Source organism: Bombina bombina, unplaced genomic scaffold (assembly GCF_027579735.1).
Source record: "Bombina bombina isolate aBomBom1 unplaced genomic scaffold, aBomBom1.pri scaffold_648, whole genome shotgun sequence".
NCBI lineage: Eukaryota > Metazoa > Chordata > Amphibia > Anura > Bombinatoridae > Bombina > Bombina bombina.
Window position 1 is genome coordinate 159,811 of NW_026512540.1, and position 23,984 is coordinate 183,794.

At 37.7% G+C, this 23,984-nt stretch overlaps 1 long non-coding RNA gene across 1 annotated transcript in view; it reads right to left on the reverse strand.

Moving 5' to 3' along the window:
• Positions 1–9,257: 9,257 nt before the first annotated feature.
• Positions 9,258–23,984, reverse strand: part of LOC128644351 (uncharacterized) — a 37,790-nt gene continuing 23,063 nt past the window's right edge. Inside the window, exons 2-3 of the long non-coding RNA XR_008399977.1 lie at positions 9,736–9,891; positions 9,258–9,326 (exon numbers count right to left, since the gene is read on the reverse strand). This is a non-coding gene — a long non-coding RNA (uncharacterized LOC128644351). The remainder of the gene's footprint in view (positions 9,327–9,735; positions 9,892–23,984) is intronic.

Consider the following 23,984-nt stretch of genomic DNA (forward strand, 5'->3'; position numbering starts at 1 on the left):
TCTTTACCTTTTTAAAAAAATAACAGACACATATATTATAATATAATAATTTTTTATAGAAACTAAACCAAAAATGCAAATATAATTGAAACATAGAAAGTTAAATTTTCAGGGTTATTTTTTTTTTTTTAATACATTTGCTCCGTTATGGCTCTTCTAAAATTTTGGATGCTTCTTGTTATAGTATGCATCATGACTTCTAACCGATCAAATTCTGCGATTATGGTCTCTCTTGAGATGACTCCAAGTTCTTCTTCCACAACCTCTTTTAAAGATAAAAAAATTTATTAAAAAATTGTTAGTAAGATTTAACATTCATTTTGTACAATTTTTATAAACTGAAGTTTATAATATATATTAATATGACAATCAACATTACATGCTTCATATAGAACTGAGAATTGGAATACACTTTATAATTTACTCCAATTATCTAAGTTTGTATATTGACAATATCAGTAAATTAGAAAGATGTTTCAAATTTTATGCTGTATCCAAATGCGTTTTGTATAAAGAACATTTCCACGAACATCCTACAATGTATAAATATTTGTTAATAAATATATATATATATATATATATATATATATATATATATATCTTTTTTTTTTTTTTTTTTATTTTTTTTTTAAGAATGATTTTTATTGGTGTTTTCAAATAATAAATTGACAAGTACAATGGTTATAGCACAAGGGTGGTACATGGTGTAATACATTTAGATTATTGGCATTAAATAGTCCTTTAGTTGTTGAGTCTCCCTTGTATATTCTCGGGGGGGGGCGGGCAAAGGGAATGCATACAATAGGGGAGGGGAGTGGAGAAGAGGGGGGGGGGATGACTAGTACATTGTACTCAGAATTGAAGTTAACAATCTATAAATGGATAACATTTATGTCAAACGTGACAACGACAATAACAACAGGAATAAAATGAAAATGAAAATCACTGGAAGAATTTAATGTATACTCATAGTGTGTTCTAGTTTTGTATGTTTATAGGCAAGGTCATCAAGTCAAGGAGGGCCTTTTTATTGTGTTAAGAAGTGTCTCCCAATAGAATTTGACTTCTAGAAATGTATTTAGTTGGTTCCTTTTATAATACCCATACTGCTCTAGCTGAATGATTTCAGAAACCTTAGATAGCCACTGTGAAACTGTTGGTGTTGATACAGACTTCCACTGTTGAGCAATCAGTAATTTCGCGCTATTTATGCATATCCTGGTCAGTGTAGCGCGCAATTTGCAGTGTAGATCTGGATTTTGGTTTAGTAACACTATTTCTGGAGTGAGTGTGAATGTTTCCCCTAATGTGGTTTGTAGTGTCTCTTCTATTGTGCTCCAGAATCTGTGTAGTTTTGGGCATTGCCACCAAATATGAGCCATGGTACCTACTTCTCCGCATCCCCTCCAGCACTGCGCTGTTGAGGAAGGGTATATTTTGTGTAACCTTTGTGGTGTCAAATACCAACGCATGAGGACTTTGAAGTTCATCTCAATGAGTTTTGCAGAGGTGGATGATTTACGTGTGTTGTGGTAGATTATCTGCCAGTCTTTGTCTTCTATTTGGATGTTTAAGTCTCTGTGCCACTGTACTGTGAATTGTGGTGGGGTTTGTTGTTTTGCGGTCTCAAGGGCTTTCTTGGCTCTTGACATAGTTCCTTTAAAGGGAATCTCTGAGAGACATAATTGCTCGAAGGGAGTAGGGGGTCTTATCAGGTCTTCTCTTGTATGATTGTTGTGGAGGTAATGTTGTAATTGAGAATGTTTCAGCCATGAGGTGAATGCGCCTCTTAATATGGTCGTTAAGCTGTTTCTGGGTTTGAGCTTTCGATTTTCTAGTAGAGTAAATATGGGTGCTGTTTCAGGGAGTTCCCATGGGGCCTTGGCGTTTTTCAGTGGGGTGTATCCTCCTGAAAGTTCCATGTTCGGGGAAATTGGGGTTAAGGGTGATTGTGGTGTGGACAGTTTTGGGTACCTCTGCACTAGTTGGTCCCAGGTTTCTAGGATGTGTCTATAGAGGGGGGACGTTGAACATGGGGTGGTTCGAATGTTATTAGGGATCCAGCAGAGTGAGCCTGGTCTAGGTGTTCTTAATATCTGGGAGTCCATGGATACCCAGGCTTTAATTCCACTCTTATTGTGCCAATCTAAGATATGTTGAAGGGCCACTGAATGGTAATATGTTTCTATTTGGGGGACTCCTAGACCTCCCTCCCTCAGGGAGCGGTATAATGTGGCTGCGTTTATACGGGGCTTTTGTCGACCCCAAATGAACATGTTAATACATTGTTGAAGTCTGTGTAGGTAGGGTTTCGGGAGAGTTATAGGTATTGTTTCTAGTATATACAGTATCTTGGGTAGGATTGACATTTTTATGGCTTGAATTCTGCCCCACCATGACAGTGGTTTGTCTTTCCAGTTTTGTAGGGTGTGTTGGACATGGTTATGTAAGGGTTTATAGTTTGCGTCAAACAGTTGTTGTATTTTGGGGGTTATAAGAACTCCTAAGTATTTCAATTGTGAGTTATTTATTTTGTAAGGGCATAGTTTCTCAATTAGATGGAGTTCTTTACGTGGAAGGGAAACATTTAGAATTTCGGATTTCTGACCATTGATCAGGAAGTTGGACAGGTTACCAAATGTCTCAAATTCTTTCATCAGGGCTGGGATAGAGCAAGTGGGGGATGTTAGTGTGAGTAGAACATCGTCGGCAAACATTGATAGTTTGTAGTGATTAGGGCCTATGGGTACTCCTGGAATGTTTGGGTTCATTCTAATGTGGGATGCTAAGGCCTCCATGGTTAACACGAACAAGATTGGGGAAAGAGGGCATCCCTGTCTTGTTCCATTTGTAATACTAAAGCTGTCAGATAATACTCCATTTACCTTAACTCTCGCTGTGGGACTGGAATAAAGTTGGAAAATTCTATTAATCATGTTGTCTCTAAAGCCAAAGTGGAGGAGAGTGCTTCTAAGGAAAGGCCAGGCCACTCTATCAAAGGCCTTCTCCGCATCAGTGGAGACCAGGAACATGGGTATGTTGTGTGACTTGGCATAGTCAATTAAATGTATGGTTCTAATGGTGTTGTCCCTGGCCTCCCTGAGCGGGACAAAACCTGTTTGATCCAGGTGGACTATTTCCGGTAAAACCGAGTTGATCCTACTTGCTAGGACTTTCGCATATATTTTGATATCCCCGTTTAACAAGGAGATCGGGCGGTAACTGCTGGGGCTTGACTGGGGTCTACCATCTTTGTGGATTACTGTGATATGGGCTTCTAGAAGTTGTTGTGATAAATGACCTTCTCCGTCTAATGAGTTGAATAATTTGGTCAAGTGGGGCACTAGAATTTGTTGGAATTGTTTATAATAGCCATTTGTTAAGCCATCTGGGCCTGGGCACTTACGGGTGGGGATTTTTTTAATCGCTGCGACGACCTCCTGCTCTGAGATTGCCTGCTCTAGGGTCTTAGCTTGTGAATCTGTTAGGGTTGGTAACTGAGCTTGTTCTAGGTACTCTTCTATAGGTGCAGTGGGTTGTGAGTTACCTAGGGGGGATATGTTATACAAGGTAGTATAGTAATTACTAAAAGTGTTGGCTATCTCTTTACAGTCATACTGTTCTCTTCCGTCTATGTCTAGCATTTTATGGATGAAGTGGGATAGTTGCTTCTTTTTTAAAGCCCTAGACAGTAGTGGACCTGCTCTATTCCCATCCGTAAAATATAGTTTCTTTAAGTAATAAGCTTTTCTGTGCATTTCCCTAGTTAGAAGGTTGTTTAAATTGGTTCTGGCAGTGGTTAGGGTTGCGAGGGTGTCTGTTGAGCTGGGTGTATTCATGTGGGCATGTTCTGCTGCCCTAAGTTGTTTTGATAATTGTTCATATTCCCTATTGTAAGTTTTTATGAGTATAGCTTTTTGTTTAATAAGTTCCCCTCTCACTACTGCTTTATGAGCTTCCCAGATTATTCTTGGGGACGTCTGAGGTGTTACGTTGAATTGGAAGTACTCAGATAATGTTTTAGTCGTTTTTTCTATTATTTGGGGCTGAAGTAAGAGAGTGTCATCAAGTCTCCAGCAGAAGTCTGTTATCGGCTTGTCTGGCCACTCTAATGACATGGTTACACCCGAATGGTCTGACCATGAAGTTGGTATTATATCAGTATCTCTGGCTAGGGACAACCCTATTTGATCTATGCAAATGTAGTCCAGTCTAGAGTATGTTTTCTTGGGGTTAGAGTAGAAGGTAAATGTTTTTTGTGTCGGATGTTGAATTCTCCAAGCGTCTAGTAATGAGATGGTTCTAAGGCTATGTGTAACCGCTTTAATTGTGTTGTGAGTCTGCGAGCTTTTGGAAGTAGAACAGTCGAGATTGGGGTTAAGAGCTATATTGAAGTCACCCGCTAAAATTATGGTGCCTTTGGCTACTTCTAGCAGTTTCCCTGTGATTTTCTTAAAAAATTTTGCCTGACCTGTATTGGGGGAATATGCATTTGCTAGGGTGATTGGTTTGTTATAAAGTTCTCCCACTAATATCAGATATCTACCTTCTGGGTCTGTGAACGTGGAGATGTTGTGGATATGGATTGATTTGTGGAGGAGGATCCCTACCCCATTTCTTTTTTTGTGGGTGTGTGAGCAGAGATGACATGAAGGGTAGTGTTTAGTTGTGAACTTGGGTTCCTCATTATGTTTGAAGTGGGTTTCTTGGATGAAAATTATCTCACTTCTATGTTTTGAAAACCAATTAAGTGCTATCGATCGTTTTGATTGGGAGTTTAGCCCTTTAGCGTTTTGTGTCAATATATTGAGGCGTTTCACAGCCATCTGTAGGGGTATGTAAGCTGTGTCTGGTGATTAGTAATTGTAGGCTTAGGTGTTGCTAGAATGGGTGTGTTATGGGATGTTGGGTGCTTGATCACCTTCGGTCCTTGCAACAAGATGCTATATGTGACGTTTTGTACAGTCATGGTTCCAGTGTAAACAAACTTAACAATAATGAACTTTGAAACAACAATTAGAAACAAACACAAAGTCATTGCATAAATACATATACAATATATCAGAACAAGGGGGATACTACTCCATTCATAATTATGCATGAACATGAGTGTATCAGCTACTTCCTGTATTTGGGTTATGGTTACTGGTGTGGTGGATTATACATTTACGGTAATACTGTATATTGTGTACACAGACAACACAGTTCAATCAATGATACTCACGTGTCCAGGCGGGTATATGGCTAAACCTGGTCAGTTTGATGTAGCAGACCGGGCTGATTCTACCTCTAGTCTAATAAGAGAAGGGTAAAAAAATAAAAAGAAAGAAACAGTGCTAGGTTAACTGACAAGTCTTTTGGCATTGTTTATAGTCTCAGGTGAGACTCAGTTCAGGGTCCAGAGAGTTAGAGAATTGTTGTGGTCTTTTCCTTCCAACTCTGTTCCATGTGCTTCTCTGCAGCTTGGGGTCATTAGTAGATCTTGTTTCCTTCAGTGGAGAGTCCTCGTCTAGGGGTGGCAAGGTGGGTTGATGAATGTTTAGTTGTTTGCAAAAGCTCTCCAAGTCTTCAGGTGATCTATATATTGCTAATTGGGAGCCTTGGAGGACTTTTATGCTAAATGGGAATCCCCACCTATATGGGATTTTCAGTTCTTGCAGATGCTGTGTTAAATACCTTGCCTCTCTTCTCTTGTTTAAAGTGATACTGCTCAAGTCAGCATATATCTGGATTTTATCTCCTTCAAAGGTAATTTGGTGCATTTTCCTTGAGGCTTCCATGATCTTTTCTTTGTCTGTGAAAAGCTGCATTTTCAGTATGATGTCTCTGGGAGGTTTATCTTCCGGTGGTTTGGGTCTCAAGGCCCTGTGGGCTCTTTCTATGAGCATATTAAGCGGGTCTGTACTTTTCAGGAGGAACTGAAAGAGGTTCCGCAGGTATTGTGGAATTTGGGGTGTATTTATTTTTTCAGGTATTCCTCTTATTCTAAGGTTATTGCGGCGTCCTCGGTTGTCTAGGTCCTCTAGTTGGAGCTGCATTTGCTGTATTAGTGAATCGTGGACTTCCACTGTTCTGTTTCGTGTATCTGAGTCAGTTTGTATGTGGTCTATATCTTCTTCAATATGAAAAACCCTCTCACCTAATTCAGAGATGTCTTTTTGTACTTCTTTGAGACCATCTTTTATCATTTTACCCACTTGAGAGATGAGTATGGCGAAATCTGCTTTTGTGGGGAGATTGTCAATGTCTGCCTTTGTGAGAGGGGCTCCTGGTGCCATGTCTTGTGTGCTTGGGTCTGAGACTGGCAGCATCTCTGTTGAGTCTTGGGATGTAGGTGACTCTAATTCAGGCTCCTCAAGTACTTTAAAAAAATTATTGAGTTTTGCCGATGTTGTTGTGTGTGGTTTTGCATTCTTGTCTTGTTTAGGTAGTCTTCTTGCAGCCATTATATATCCGATTGCACAGACGGTTGTGGCCTGCTCTGAGGGATGTAAGTATGAGAGGGTTTTAGTGATAAGCCTGTGCTGTGGCCTAGTTAAAGAGGTATATTTGCTTTTGTTTGCACTTATTTGTATCCGTGCTGCAGCGTTAAGTAAATATTAAGTGCCCAGGTGTAGGGGCCGGTCTGGTGTTGTGGTGCTTATTTGCACAATAAAAGGAATTAAGCCATTTATCGAGTCTGTGTTAGCTTAGTTATCCGTCTTGGCATGGATGCCTTAGAGGGATTGATGCCGGATAGCCCTTTTCGTCGTCTCAGGTAAGGAGATGTTATCAATCTGCTATTAGGTGTATTGAGCGAGGGTACCGGGCATCTTAGGGGCTTCAGTTCATGTTTTGTGGCAATGAAGTTACCTTATTTGTTGACAGGTGACGAACCGGGCTTGCAGGTGCACTGTTTGAGCTGCGCATTTGGGCCTAGTCGGTAGACGCGTCACGCATTTTCTCTGCTTGTCAGTTTTCTTTCTGAGCGAGCAGCGTCTCCCAGACCAGCCTTGTGGTGCCTTGTGATTTTCCGGTGTCCGGTTCTGTTGTTTGGGACCCTTTTACACCGGTTATGGAGTAGTTATTTGCTCAGGAAGAGCTTGTGGAATCGGAGCTTTAGCTTTTTGCAGCCATGTTTGACGATGGCTGGCTCCGCCCCTATATATCTTTTTATATATATATATATATATATATATATATATATATATATATATATATATATATATATATATATATATACAGGGAGTGCAGAATTATTAGGCAAGTTGTATTTTTGAGGATTAATTTTATTATTGAACAACAACCATGTTCTCAATGAACCCAAAAAACTCATTAATATCAAAGCTGAATAGTTTTGGAAGTAGTTTTTAGTTTGTTTTTAGTTTTAGCTATTTTAGGGGGATATCTGTGTGTGCAGGTGACTATTACTGTGCATAATTATTAGGCAACTTAACAAAAAACAAATATATACCCATTTCAATTATTTATTTTTACCAGTGAAACCAATATAACATCTCAACATTCACAAATATACATTTCTGACATTCAAAAACAAAACAAAAACAAATCAGTGACCAATATAGCCACCTTTCTTTGCAAGGACACTCAAAAGCCTGTCATCCATGGATTCTGTCAGTGTTTTGATATGTTCACCATCAACATTGCGTGCAGCAGCAACCACAGCCTCCCAGACACTGTTCAGAGAGGTGTACTGTTTTCCCTCCTTGTAAATCTCACATTTGATGATGGACCACAGGTTCTCAATGGGGTTCAGATCAGGTGAACAAGGAGGCCATGTCATTAGATTTTCTTCTTTTATACCCTTTCTTGCCAGCCACGCTGTGGAGTACTTGGACGCGTGTGATGGAGCATTGTCCTGCATGAAAATCATGTTTTTCTTGAAGGATGCAGACTTCTTCCTGTACCACTGCTTGAAGAAGGTGTCTTCCAGAAACTGGCAGTAGGACTGGGAGTTGAGCTTGACTCCATCCTCAACCTGAAAAGGCCCCACAAGCTCATCTTTGATGATACCAGCCCAAACCAGTACTCCACCTCCACCTTGCTGGCGTCTGAGTCGGACTGGAGCTCTCTGCCCTTTACCAATCCAGCCACGGGCCCATCCATCTGGGCCATCAAGACTCACTCTCATTTCACCAGTCCATAAAACCTTAGAAAAATCAGTCTTGAGATATTTCTTGGCCCAGTCTTGACGTTTCAGCTTGTGTGTCTTGTTCAGTGGTGGTCGTCTTTCAGCCTTTCTTACCTTGGCCATGTCTCTGAGTATTGCACACCTTGTGCTTTTGGGCACTCCAGTGATGTTGCAGCTCTGAAATATGGCCAAACTGGTGGCAAGTGGCATCTTGGCAGCTGCACGCTTGACTTTTCTCAGTTCATGGGCAGTTATTTTGCGCCTTGGTTTTTCCACACGCTTCTTGCGACCCTGTTGACTATTTTGAATGAATCACTTGATTGTTCAATGATCACGCTTCAGAAGCTTTGCAATTTTAAGAGTGCTGCATCCCTCTGCAAGATATCTCACTATTTTTGACTTTTCTGAGCCTGTCAAGTCCTTCTTTTGACCCATTTTGCCAAAGGAAAGGAAGTTGCCTAATAATTAGGCACACCTGATATAGGGTGTTGATGTCATTAGACCACACCCCTTCTCATTACAGAGATGCACATCACCTAATATGCTTAATTGGTAGTAGGCTTTCGAGCCTATACAGCTTGGAGTAAGACAACATGCATAAAGAGGATGATGTGGTCAAAATACTCATTTGCCTAATAATTCTGCACTCCCTGTATATATGTATACATTTTTTAATATATATATATATATATATATATATATATACATATATATAGATAAATAAATATATATATATATATTTATAAAAACAAAGTAATAATGATGGCTAAAAACAAAAGTAAATAATTTGTACTTACGTGTACCAATGTTTCTTGTGGAAGTAGATTCTTCGGCTTCAACATCATCTATGAATAAAACAAATTAATGAAACGGATTACCATATTCAAATAAAGATGCTTATAGAAAAGCACAATCATTATATTACAAATACCAAAACCAAACTTCAAAACCCACAGAATCGGAGTCCGAAGAATGTTCTACTGTTATTTTTGGTCTTTGGATAGGTAGAACAAAATCTGGCTCTTCAGTTCTAATTTCTACTGCTGCTTCTATAACCAAAAACAAATATATCTATATAATATAGGCCTTTTCTGTTTTTCAAAAGCTGTTATTGCGCAGTAGAGACCTGTAATCGTTGCTAGTGCTGATCGGGTGTGAGGGTGGTGTGAGGTTGGCGTTTCCGGGCGTGAGAGAGCTGAAAAGACATAGCGAGTAGAGAGAGGGAGAGAGACAGCAAAAGAGAGAGGGGAGAAAGGGGAGAGAGAAATCAAGAGAGAGGGGGGAGAGAGACAGCAAAAGAGAGGGGGGGAGAAAGGCGAGAGAGAAATCAAGAGAGAGGGGGGATAGAGGCAGCAAAAGAGAGGGGGGAGAAAGGGGAGAGAGAGAGCAGAAGAACGGGAGAGAGAGACAGCAAAAGAGAGGGAGATAGAGAGAGAGCATTGTACATTAACTTTATGACCTATTTATCTTTGTTGTAATTTTAATAAATCTGTGGACATTATTTCACGGGTATTATACAAATAAAATGTAAGTGAAACACTTTTGGTTATATATGAGTAATCAATTACTGAGTGTCTAAAAAAGTGTAACAAAATTTACCATACCTTCTGTATTTTCTTCGAAAGGTTTTTCAATTACAGTAATCTGTCTATTTTCAAGTGTGACTAAGGGCATCGGTGGGGATCCGGAAGTTTCATCACTAACAACCTCCATAGTCCTCAGATATTTAGGGCATCTTTTGTTTGTTTTTTCTCTCCTGTCTGATCCAATAAAAAAATATATATATATATAAAATTAAGATTTCCTTTAGTTAAAAACAATTATATAGTGCACAATAGCGTTATTGCTAGATGACATTCTTTTTACTTGTGCCCCAAGAATGTATCCAGGCGCATAATAACAGGCATTCCACAATACCTTTTTGGGGCGCAAGCAAAAAAGAAAAAGTCATGTGGCAATCATTGCGCACTGTATAATTATCTTTCATTTTCGAGAACACAAATTAGCAATATTTGATGAAAGTGCATTGTTTTTGGACCCTTTCTTGGGGCATAATAACAGTATACGATACCTTTTTTGGGGCACAAGTAAAAAATGAAAAGTCATGTGGCAATCGTTATTGCGCACTATATAATTATAACTTTCATTTGCAAGAACCATAATGTTTATAAATTTTATTTTAAAGTTGCAACAGTTTTTTTGGAAACTTTCAAGGGGCATAATAACAGGCGTTCCACGATACCTTTTTGGGGCGCAAGCAAAAAGATAAAGTCATGTGGCACTAACGCTATTGCGTAATTGCGCACTCTATAATTATAACTCATTTTCAATTTAGAATAATGTATATAAATATTTTTTACAAAGTTGAAACATTTTTTTTGGGATCCTTTCTTGGGGCATAATAAAAACATTTCTTGATAGTGTAAACTAAAATAACAAATTGAATCAAATATAATAGAATGTAACATATACCTTGATTCAAATATATATTTAATTCTTAGTGGACAGAAAATAATTTATCCTTATATTATACTTACATTCTCTAAGAAATCTTATAATCGATCGTTTTAATTCTTTGTCTCTTCGGCTTAGGTCCGAAAAGCGCTTAAGACAGTCGCCCTGGGTCCTTCTAAACCCAGCGACTCTGCGGACTCTACGGGTCATTTCGGACAAAATTATATTTCGCTGGTCTTGAATGACCCCATATACGCCCCCAATTCTTTTTGGGAAATATTTCCTCATGAAAGCAGTTATAATAATCAGCTCTCCAAGAGTGAATTTGGGCTTCCTGGCAAAAGGCATTTTACACTCTGATCCAAAAATAGGAAAACATGTGCTTTTATTGGATAATGGTTTTTTTGGTTGTTTTTATAGTCTATAATTTAGACATTTAAGGTACTTTTGAAAAATTATGGAAACGTAAATAAATATTTTTGCATCATTGTTATTAGTATTTATGCTGCTTATGGCTTTTAATAATAATGTTTAACTGAGGGATTTTTTTTTTTCAATTAATATGTTTATTTTATAATTATGTTTATGTAAAACAAAGCACTAAAGAGACAAGGATGCTCTTTTCTTCCATCATAAAAGGATGCTCTTCTCCTACACTGTCTATGAATTTATTTTTGCCATCAATTATTTGACATATTATTGTTGATTTTAAAGGGACAGACAAAACATGAATGTTTGTTGTTTAACAATGGTAGCTAATCCATATATAACACATTCAACAATTTTGAAGTTTTTGAGTTTGTACATTTGTATATAATGGACCTTTAATATAACAGTATTGGTTACACCATTATTTTAAAGGGACATCATATAAAAAAATGTTTAAACAATTGAATATGATGCAGCATAACTTTAAGATATTTTATGTTAAGATGTACTTAAAGGGACAATGTACCCAAAAAAAATCTTTTGTGATTCACATTGAGCATGAACTTTAAATCAACTTTTTTTACTCACATTATCAAATTTTATTCTTTCTCTTGGTATCTTTATTTGAAATGCAAGAATGTAAGTTTAAATGCCAGCCCATTTTTGGTGAACAAACTGGGTTGTCCTCGCTGATTGGTGGATAAATTCATCCACCAATAAAAAAGTGCTGTCCTGAGTACTGAAACCAAAAAAAAAGCTTAGCTGACTTCTTTTTCAAATAAAGATAGCAAGAGAACAAAGAAAAAATGATAATAGGAGTAAAATAGAAAGTTGGTAATTTACTTCCAGAAACAACACGTGCACAGTCTTTTTATATTTACAATTTTTGAGTCACCAGCTCCGAATGAGCATGTGCAATAGTTCACAGCATATATGTAGATGCATTTGTGATTGGCTGATGGCTGTCACATGATACCTAAAAGAATTTTTTTTTAATTTTTTTTTGTTTATGAAAAGCACTATCTGAATCTTGAAAGTTTATTGCTTTTATGACTGTCCCTTTAATGGGTAATGATTTCCAGGCAACAATATACTGCCTCAAATAGTATATAAAGCGAACGTTAAAAATTGGATAGTAATAGCACATTCACTTAATATAGTATTTGAAACAGTATATTGTTGTCTGCAAAACATTAACCCATTAAAGGGACAGTCATAAAAGAAATAAACCTTCAAGATTCAGATAGGGGTTTTCATAAAAAAAAAAAAAAAAAAATTATCAACAATTCAGCTTTGTTCTTTTGGTATTCTTTTCAAATTTAATTTTCTTCAAAAACTGATGATTGATAAAATGAAGGGTTAAAGGGACATTATTGTGAAAATTCAACTTTTAAGATCCATATAGGCAATCAAATATTATTCTAATTATTTGAAGATTGTAGCGGAAAACCAATTAATTTAACCATGATGCTTTTGTCCAAAAAATAACAAGATAACCAAAAAAAATATGTATTTAACAATTTTTTTTAATGAACGATTAACAAAAAAATCAAATCGATAGGGCTTGAACTGGATTCATTCTTCTCTATTTTCTTTAAACCGGATTTGATTCCTTTAAAAAGAAAAAAAATATATATAAATTTTAAAATGGGAAAAGCACAGACTAATTAAAAAAGGTATTGGTTAAAACTAGAATAAAATATACTAACATGAGAAATATCTAGCAACAAGGCTATTCCGAACTTCGACTCCACCAGCGGTGGAATCTCTTGAAGCATCAAGATCTTCATTGTTTTCATTATTACTGAGGACAGTGACATCCACATCTCAATCTTGCAGCGCTATGTTGTGCAAAATGCAGCACACCAAAATGATATCTGATACCTTGCACGGGTCATATTGCAGCACTCCACTGGATCTATCTAGACACCTAAATCTAGTTTTTAATAAACCATAGGTGCGCTCAATGGCTAGGCTGACCATATTGCCGCTTTAAGAAGGAACACATATGAAAAATACATATGTGAGGGTTCTTATACAAAACCATTTCTTTAAACAGCCCTGAAAACGACCCTGACATATGTATTTTTTATATGTGTCCCTTTTTAAAGCGGCAATATGGTCAGCCTATCAATGGCTGACCGAGTGCTCCGATGAGCATCATTATATTTTTTCTTAGTGTCGGTTCTTGGATTTGTGAATGGCGTCATGAGCCAGTGCCGCAAGGATATCCACTGTCTCAAAGAAAAAGATTGTAAATAAATTAGAAAACATTTACAATAAAATAAAAAAAAGTCAAAAATAAAATGTGAAATAGACTATCAAATAAAGGAATAATATACATAATTACCTAATAGCCATCCATCAGGCATCTCTGCCGACTCAAACATCCGATAAAGTGCCGACTGTTGAAGAATATAATAGTCATGACATGACCCATGAAAATTTGAGCGGACACTCATTATTTTGAGCTTTGCATCAGAAACCATTTGTACATTTAAGGAATGGTTATGTTTCCGATTTCTAAACTGCTCTTCTTTGTGTTGCGGAGGTCTCTATTGGATGTGTGTACAATCAATAGCCCCTAAGACATTGGGCATACCAGCAACTTTAAAAAAATTAGTTTTCAAACTTTGCCAACCTTCAGCATTATTAGGGAAATGAATAAATAATTTTAAATGCTTCAAAATAGCTTTGAGCACATGTGTCAGATGCCTTGAAATAGAAGGTTGACTGAGGCCCACAACTATACTACTGACAGATTGGAAATTAAGACCCAGTAGCCAAAAAATGGATAACTGCCAATAATTTTATCATTCCTGGAAGAGCATGGGTCCTTCCTGTCTTAAGGTCGATATCAGCCTCAACTAGATGATACAAATTAATTAAGGACTGTCTATTCAGTCGGAATCTTCTTTTTATTTCTTGGTCAGAAAGGGCTTCCAAACCAATTCTTAAACGAAAAATTCTTGGAACCCTTCTTCTTGTTTCTGGATCCGCATCTTGCTCTGCGACCTGTTGTGGGCGATTTCTGTTTTGAGAAACAGCAATAACCGCAAGAAAAAGGAAATTTTCCATTGCAAACAAGAACAAAAAACAACTACTTGCGCTTTTCCACTATCTCGCAACCTCAAAATTGGTGAATATAGAAAAAGTGAATATGACATGCGACAATTTTGATAAATACAAGATAATTGCGAATAAAAAAGGGCGTGTATGAAAAGGGTATACATGTAATAGAAGTATTAGGCATTTCCAGACAATTGATTCTCAAAATTCAAAACTTGCGAGTGAACATAAGTCACTTTATTCGCATATCAGAGAAATAGAGACTTTTCTGGCGCATCAACTTTAATAAATATGTCGATATAATGTTAACTTTCATTTTATGAGAAAAATATGAGAATTTTCATATTCGGCGCTTGATAAATCTTGCCCAAAGTTACATTACAGCAAGTGAATAGTAATATGTTACAGTGGTTTTCCATGTATCTGCAATTGCAGTGTAAAAATATTGTCTTGTTTCATGAGAAGACATAGGAACAGCAATGATTTAAGACTAAACAGACTAAGAATGGAAAAAAGGCAATTGTTTCAAACAATAATAGATCTTACTTCTAATTAAGAGGCTTAATCTTTATAAAATAGATTTTATTTCTGGTAGTGCATTATTTTGCTTGGGGGGGGGGATGATCATAAAGTTGCTGAGATAGAAAGGTTTACATTTGAAATAAAAAGCCACATAAACAAAACCATCTGTACAGATGTGTAATTAGGCCATGTGAGAACAGACCTGCCATGTTTGTTTAGGGAAATGCCCTTTTATACCATTTCTATAAGAGATTATTATCTTGTTACTTCTTTAACATACCATATTCATCACAGTCACATTTATTTAGCCTTGTACTAATGAGTTTGTATACAGGGCATGTACCTTTATCCAAGGGCCCCATCACCAGAATAGCTGTCTGTCGCCCCTCATCTAATAATAGATCTTCTAGTTAAGGGGCTTTTCAAGTGTTTTGCCTTTTCTGTTGATGTGCTGCCCTAGGCACTGGTAATATATTGAGACTTTCCATGTATTGTTTTTTTTCTGTAGTTATACAGCTCTAGGCACTAGTAATTTGTTCAGACGTTGTAGGTTATTGGTGTTTAAGGCACTGGTAATATTTTTGTGGAACTTCAGCCAATGTGTTGTGTGCCAGATGAAGAAATAACAGAGACCAGACCAAATATCCAAACAATGGCTAACCCTTCACAGGCTGATCTCTAATTCACTGCTAGCAGAACTTCCCTTACAGACAAAGGGAAAGTGAAGCTCTTGCTAAGTGTAACAGCTAATATAATCGGAACATTCCTAGATAGGAGAAATAGATCTGATAAGTCATTATTAATCACACCACCCAGCTCCTCCAATAGCAGGTGCAATGGGAAGGGGAGCAAACAATCACAATAACGCTAGTGTCATTATTGGCACCTCACTTGTAATCCTGCTCTTATTTGCACATTTCTTTCATGTTGGTTGAGTTGTTAGGCAAAATACAGACAAAGAAGAGTTTTATTTCTCTTAGAAAAACTAAGTCTTGTTTGTTACATTTCATGTGAGTTACCTGCAGACAAGACTATGTGACATTACAAATATTATTTAAAGATAAATGAGGTTTCTACCAGTATAAATTAGACTTGTGCGCGGCAGAAAAATTAGTTTTGGATGTTTTAGAATTTCGTTTTAGGATCGATTCAAATTCGGATACATTCAAATGCATTTGTTTCTGATTCATTCGGATTAAAATAAATTTGGATGTATTTGGTTCGGATTCGATTTGTAAATTCGGAAGTTCGGTATGTGTTAGTTTGGATGTGGTGTGTATTAGATTAGTATTATGTACTGTAATATTAGTAGTGATGTCCCGAACTGTTCGCCCGCGAACGGTTCACAGCGAACATAGGTTTTTCGCGTTCGCGTTTGTGGGCGATCCGCCCCTATGTGTCATCATTGTGGAAACTTTGACCCTTTATGTCACAGCCGCCTGACACATTAGAGCCAATCAACATCAGACACTCCCTCACAGACACTCCCAGCTACTCTGAATCCGCCATTTTAGACTCATAACGACTTTGCTTTTTTAATGAGAGGACGTGTTGTGTTTTTGCTCCTGACATTAATAGGAAAAACATAGCTAGGCTAGTGTATTTACAGTCCAGAAGGACTCCACTCATCTCTGCTGCAAGCACAGCACCCCAAAAAGCCCTTTTTAGGGCTATATTTCGTGCCGTTTTTTTTTTTTTTTTATTAGCATTTGCCTGGCTTTCAGCTGTGTGTTTAAGGCTCACAGCATATGCTGTGACTACTGCCACCACTGATATCTCCCTAACAACATTAGTTTAAATTTAACTAACCCAAAAATACAATTATTTTTCTAGTGTAATTTTGTTTCATTTTCTATCAGGCCAGTGTCACACAGCATATACTCTGGTTCATTGCTCTGTTCCAGCGGCAGCCAGCAGCCACCAGTGTTAATATCCGTTTATAACATTATTTTTAATTTAAAAAAAAAACACAAAAAAATATTTTTCTAGTGTAATCTAATTACATTTACTATCATGCCTGTGTCTGTCAGGCTCACTCAACATTTTGGTTAATTGGTCTGTGCCAGGCAGCCACCCAGCACTCATATCTATTTTTCTTTCACCTTAATTTTAATATAAAAAAAAAGTTTAAATTTGTTTGCTAGTGTAATGTAATATAATTTTCTATCCGGTCTGTGTGTTTTGCTGACATAGAGAGCCTACTGTGTTTACTTGCTGCCCTCCCTAGTCTATGAGCCATGACTCATATGTGTTTAACCTTTTTTTAATTTCCCCCCCAAAAAAATAATTTCAATCATTTTTCTAGTGTAATCTAATAGTATTTTCTATCAGGCGTGTGTGTATCCGACATACAGAGCCTACTGTTTTTAATAGCTGCCCTTCCAAGGCTATCAGCCACGACTCATATGTATGTGCTTAACCTTTTTCTTAAAATTTCCAAAAAAAAGTCTTTAAATCATTATGCTAGTGTAATCTAATTGTATTTTCTATCAGGCCTGTGTCTAACTGTCTATCTGACTTACACAGCATACTGTTGTTATAATTGCTGCCCTACGTAGCAGCCAGCCAGTGCGACCACTCATAGAGTCATATGTGCATTGCACTTCTTAACATAATTTTAATATTAAAATCTAAAATTTTTAAATATTTTGCTAGTGTAATGTAACTTAATTTTCTATCAGTCCTGTGTTTTTGTCACTTACACAGCATACTGTGTTCAATTGCTGCCCTACCTACCATCCACGACTCATATCTGCCAGCCTGTCTGCCAGGCCCAAGTAGCCAATTAGTGGCACCAATCACAATTCTTGTAACAGTAATAATAAAAAAAAAAAACATAATTTTTAGGACTGCAAATATTCAGTCTCCTAGTGCCATTGAATTTCATTTACCTCCTGCCTGCCACTGCCAGCCTTTTGTGCCAGGCCGTCTAGCCAACTATTTACACCAATCATAATTGTTGTCACAGTCAGACAGTATAGTTATTAATTTAAATAAAAAAATGTTTTAGTGTTGATCTTAATCCTCAGTTTGCTCGTGCCTTTGAATTGCACTTTTCTACAGCCTTCCATGCCTGTGTGCCAGGCCTACTTAAAAAATATTTACACCAATCATATTTGTTGTGACAGTATTCTAATAATTAAAAATTAAAATTTTTGGTAATAGTTGCTGTGATTTGAATCCTCAGTTTGCTGGTGCCATTGAATAGCACTTTCCTCCTGCCTTGCAGCCTGCTGTGAGCTAGGCCCCCACCTAGCCAATTGTTGTCAGCAATCATATTTCTGTTAACAGTATTGCAAAAATTGTCAATCATCACTGTTTAGACTGTCAGTAATCAGTCTCCTAGTGTCCTTGAATTGCATCTCCCTCCTGCCTGCCATCCTTTTGTGCCAGGCCGTCTTGCCAACTATTTACACCAATCCTAATTTTTTGTCACAGTATAGTTACTAATTAAAATTAAAAAAATCTTTATTGTTGATGATCTTAACCCTCAGTTTGCTCGTGCCTTTGAATTGCACTTTTCTACAGCCTTCCAAGCCTGTGTGCCAGGCCTACTTAAAAAATATTTACACCAATCATATTTGTTGTGACAGTATTCTAATAATTAAAAATTAAAATTTTTGGTAATAGTTGCTGTGATTTGAATCGTCAGTTTGCTGGTGCCATTGAATAGCACTTTCCTCCTGCCTTGCAGCCTGCTGTGAGCCAGGCCCCCACCTAGCCAATTGTTGTCAGCAATCATATTTCTGTTAACAGTATTGCAAAAATTGTCAATCATCACTGTTTAGACTGTCAGTAATCAGTCTCCTAGTTTCCTTGAATTGCACCTCCCTCCTGCCTGCCATCCTTTTGTGCCAGGCCGTCTTGCCAACTATTTACACCAATCCAAATTTTTTGTCACAGTATAGTTACTAATTACAATTAAAAAAATCTTTATTGTTGATGATCTTAACCCTCAATTTGCTCGTGCCTTTGAATTGCACTTTTCTACAGCCTTCCAAGCCTGTGTGCCAGGCCTACTTAAAAAATATTTACACCAATCATATTTGTTGTGACAGTATTCTAATAATTAAAAATTAAATTTTTTGGTAATAGTTGCTGTGATTTGAATCCTCAGTTTGCTGGTGCCATTGAATAGCACTTTTTTCCTGCCTTGCAGCCTGCTGTGAGCCAGGCCCCCACCTAGCCAATTGTTGTCAGCAATCATATTTCTGTTAACAGTATTTCAAAAATTGTCAATCATCACTGTTTAGACTGTCAGTAATCAGTCTCCTAGTGTCCTTGAATTGCATCTCCCTCCTGCCTGCCATCCTTTTGTGCCAGGCCGTCTTGCCAACTATTTACACCAATCCAAATTTTTTGTCACAGTATAGTTACTAATTAAAATTAAAAAAATCTTTATTGTTGATGATCTTAACCCTCAGTTTGCTCGTGCCTTTGAATTGCACTTTTCTACAGCCTTCCAAGCCTGTGTGCCAGGCCTACTTAAAAAATATTTACACCAATCATATTTGTTGTGACAGTATTCTAATAATTAAAAATTAAAATTTTTGGTAATAGTTGCTGTGATTTGAATCGTCAGTTTGCTGGTGCCATTGAATAGCACTTTTTTCCTGCCTTGCAGCCTGCTGTGAGCCAGGCCCCCACCTAGCCAATTGTTGTCAGCAATCATATTTCTGTTAACAGTATTGCAAAAATTGTCAATCATCACTGTTTAGACTGTCAGTAATCAGTCTCCTAGTTTCCTTGAATTGCATCTCCCTCCTGCCTGCCATCCTTTTGTGCCAGGCAGTCTTGCCAACTATTTACACCAATCCAAATTTTTTGTCACAGTATAGTTACTAATTACAATAAAAAAATCTTTATTGTTGATGATCTTAACCCTCAGTTTGCTCGTGCCTTTGAATTGCTCGTGCCTTTGAATTGCACTTTTCTACAGCCTTCCAAGCCTGTGTGCCAGGCCTACTTAAAAAATATTTACACCAATCATATTTGTTGTGACAGTATTCTAATAATTAAAAATTAAAATTTTTGGTAATAGTTGCTGTGATTTGAATCCTCAGTTTGCTGGTGCCATTGAATAACACTTTCCTCCTGCCTTGCAGCCATGGGTGTTAGTGCAAAACCGCTTGTCTTTTTTTTTGGCTTTGGGTGCGGCTATTCATGCAGGCCATATAGAGCTGCCACCATTCGGTGTCGTATCAGCTATTAAACTAATAAGAACAGTACTACCAAATACAGCCAATGAAGGGCCTTAGGAAGACTGAGCCAAGGTTGGATTGTAGTATTTGGTTAGGCTAATCATGATGGCCATGTAGACCACCACCACCGAGAGTCCTGGAAGTAACAGGGATGATGAGATGAAAGAGCTAAGAATAGTAGAACTTGAAACAACAGAGTTAGCCATGGGTGTAAGTGCAAAAACGCTTGGCTTTTTTTTGGCTTTGGGTGCGGCTATTCATGCAGGCCATATAGAGCTGACAACATTCGGTGTCGTATCAGCTATTAAACTAATAAGAACAGTACTACCAAAATACAGCCAATGAAGGGCCTTAGGAAGACTGAGCCAAGGTTGGATTGTAGATTTTGGTTAGGCTAATCATGATGGCCATGTAGACCACCACCACCGAGAGTCCTGGAAGTAACAGGGATGATGAGATGAAAGTGCTAAGAATAGTACTACTTGAAACAACAGAGTTAGCCATGGGTGTTAATCCAAGACCGCTTGGATTTATTTTTGTATTGGGTGCAGCTAATCATGCAGGCCATATAGAGCTGACAACATTCGGTGTTGTATCAGCTATAAAAATAATAAGAACTGTACTATCAAAATACAGACAATGAAGGGCCTATGAAGACTGAGCAAAGGTTGGATTGTAGTATTTTGTTCGGCTAATCATGATGGCCATGTAGACCGCCCGTAACAGGGATGAAAGTGCTAAGAATAGTACTAATTGAAACAACAGAGTTAGCCATGGGTGTTAGTCTAAGACCACTCAGCTTTTTTTTGGGTTTGGGTGCAGCTAATCATGAAGGCCAGATAGACCTGCCACCATTTGGTGTTGTAACAGGTATGAAAATGCAAAGAACAGTACTACTTAACACAACCTACTTACCATGGGTCCCAGAGCATATGTTTGGTTGTTATATTTTGTAAGGGTAATCATGCAGGCCATATAGACCTCCACCGATAGGGTGAGTATGAGTAACAGCTATTAAAATGCGAAGGACATTACTAATTAACACAACATAGTTACCATGGGTCGCAGACCAAGAGCAGATGTCTTATTATTATATTTTGTATGGGTAATCATCCAGGCCGTATAGACCTCACCAAATAGGGGGAGTTACAGAGATTAAAGTGCTAAGAATGGTAGTACTTAAAACACAACCTCGTTAAAATAGGTAGCAGACCACATGTCTTATTATTATAATTTTTAAGGGTAATCTGGCAGGCCATATAGAACTCCCCCGATAGGGGGGGGGGAACAGGGATTAAAGTGCTAAGAAAAGTACTAATTGACACAAGCTAGTTGGGTCCAAGAACGCATGTTTGATTATTAGAATTTATTAGGGTAATTATATATCTAACAAATCTATCTATTTCTCTTCTATCGATTCTATCTAACTATCAATCTATGTATATCTATCTATCCTATCTATCACTATCAATCTATCTTCTGTCCGGGATGTTTTGAGACAGCCACTTTGGGAATGTTAGTTGATTTAGACCCATTATGGCTTAAAAGCAGACTCTGCATCAACTATGTAATTTTCCATGGGAGTTTTGCCAGGGATCCCCCTCCAGCATGCAACAGTCCAGGTGTTAGTACCCTTGAAACAACTTTTCCATCACTATTGTGGCCAGAAAGAGTCCTTGTAGGTTTTAAAGTTCGCCTGCCTATTGAATTCAATGGCGGTTCGCGCGGTTCGCGCGTTCGAGAACAATACTGGAAGTTCGAGTCCGCCGTTCGCGAACCGAAAATTTTAGGTTCGCGACATCACTAAATATTAGGTGTAAAACATAGCAGAGTGATATAACCTAATATACTGTAAACTACTAGTGTAATCGTGGTTAGTCCATGGCCATCCGAATGTAACAAATAAATCCAAACTAATTTGAATTTATTATTTATTTGAATTTTTATTTATTTGAATTTTATTATTTATTTATTTATTTATTGGGATCCTTCTAACGCCGATATTTAGAGTCGTGGCTGAAGTGAGCGTTAGAAATCTAACGACAAAACTCCAGCCGCAGAAAAAAAACAGGAGTTAAGAGCTTTATGGGCTAACGCCGGTTTATAAAGCTCTTAACTACTGTGCTCTAAAGTACACTAACACCCATAAACTACCTATATACCCCTAAACCGAGGCCCCCCCCACATCGCCGCCACTCTATTAAATTTTTTTAACCCCTAATCTGCCGACCGCACACCTCCGCCACCTACGTTATCCCTATGTACCCCTAATCTGCTGCCCCTAATACCGCCGACACCTACATAATATTTATTAACCCCTAATCTGCCGCCCCTGCTATCGCTGACACCTGCATATTTTTTTAACCCCTAATCTGCCGCTCCGTACACCGCCACAACCTACATTATACCTATGTACCCCTAATCTGCTGCCTATAACACAGCCGACCCCTATATTATATTTATTAACCCCTTATCTGCCGCCCCCAATGTCGCCTCCACCTATCTACAATTATTAACCCCTAATCTGCCGACCGGACCACACCGCTACTATAATAAATGTATTAACCCCTAAAGCTAAGCTCTAATGCGAGCTCAATCTGATTGGCTGATCGGATCAGCTAATCGGATTGAACTTGAATCTGATTGGCTGATTTCATCAGCCAATCAGAATTTTCCTACCTTAATTCCGATTGGCTGATAGAATCCTATCAGCCAATCGGAATTTGAAGGACGCCATCTTGGATGACATCCCTTAAAGGAACCGTCATTTGTCGGGAAGTCGTCGGTGAAGATGGATGTTCCGCATCGGCGGGATATACTACATGGATCCGGAAGAAAGAAGATTGAAGATGCCGCTTGATAGAAGACTTCAGTCTGATCATGGACCTCTTCAGCTCCCGCTTGGATGAAGACTTTAGCCGGATCATGGACATCTTCAGCCTCCCGCTTGGGCTTGGATCAAGACATCGGAGGCTCTTCTGGATCGATCGGTGAACCCGGCGTGGTGAAGACAAGGTAGGGAGATCTTCAGGGGCTTAGTGTTAGGTTTATTTAAGGGGGGTTTGGGTTAGATTAGGGGTATGTGGGTGGTGGGTTGCAATGTTGGGGGGGGGTATTGTATGTTTTTTTTTACAGGCAAAAGAGCTGAATTCTTTGGGGCATGCCCCGCAAAGGGCCCTTTTCAGGGCTGGTAAGGTAAAAGAGCTTTTCTATTTTAATTTTAGAATAGGGTAGGGCATTTTTTTATTTTGGGGGTCTTTGTTATTTTATTAGGGGGCTTAGAGTAGGTGTAATTAGTTTAAAATTGTTGTAATATTTTTCTAATGTTTGTAAATATTTTTTTATTTTTTGTAACTTAGTTCTTTTTTATTTTTTGTACTTTAGTTAGTTTATTTCATTGTATTTATTTGTAGTTATTGTATTTAATTAATTTATTGATAGTGTAGTGTTAGGTTTAATTGTAGATAATTGTAGGTAGTTTATTTAATTTATTTATTGATAGTGTAGTGTTAGGTTTAATTGTAACTTAGGTTAGGATTTATTTTACAGGTAATTTTGTAATTATTTTAACTAGGTAGCTATTAAATAGTTATTAACTATTTAATAGCTATTGTACCTGGTTAAAATAAATACAAAGTTGCCTGTAAAATAAATATTAATCCTAAAATAGCTACAATATAATTATAATTTATATTGTAGCTATATTAGGATTTATTTTACAGGTAAGTATTTAGCTTTAAATAGGAATAATTTATTTAATAAGAGTTAATTTATTTCGTTAGATTTAAATTATATTTAATTTAGGGGGGTGTTAGTGTTAGGGTTAGACTTAGCTTTAGGGGTTAATACATTTATTAGAGTAGCGGTGCGGTGCGGTCAGCAGATTAGGGGTTAATAATTGTAGGTAGGTGGAGGCGACGTTGGGGGCGGCAGATTAGGGGTTAATAAATATAATATAGGGGTCGGCGGTGTTAGGGGCAGCAGATTAGGGGTACATAGGGATAACGTAGGTTGCGGCGGTGTACGGAGCGGCAGATTAGGGGTTAATAATAATATGCAGGGGTCAGCGATAGCGGGGGCAGCAGATTAGGGGTTAATAAATATAATATAGGGTTCTGCTGTGTTAGGGGCAGCAGATTAGGGGTACATAGGGATAACGTAGGTTGCGGCGGTGTACG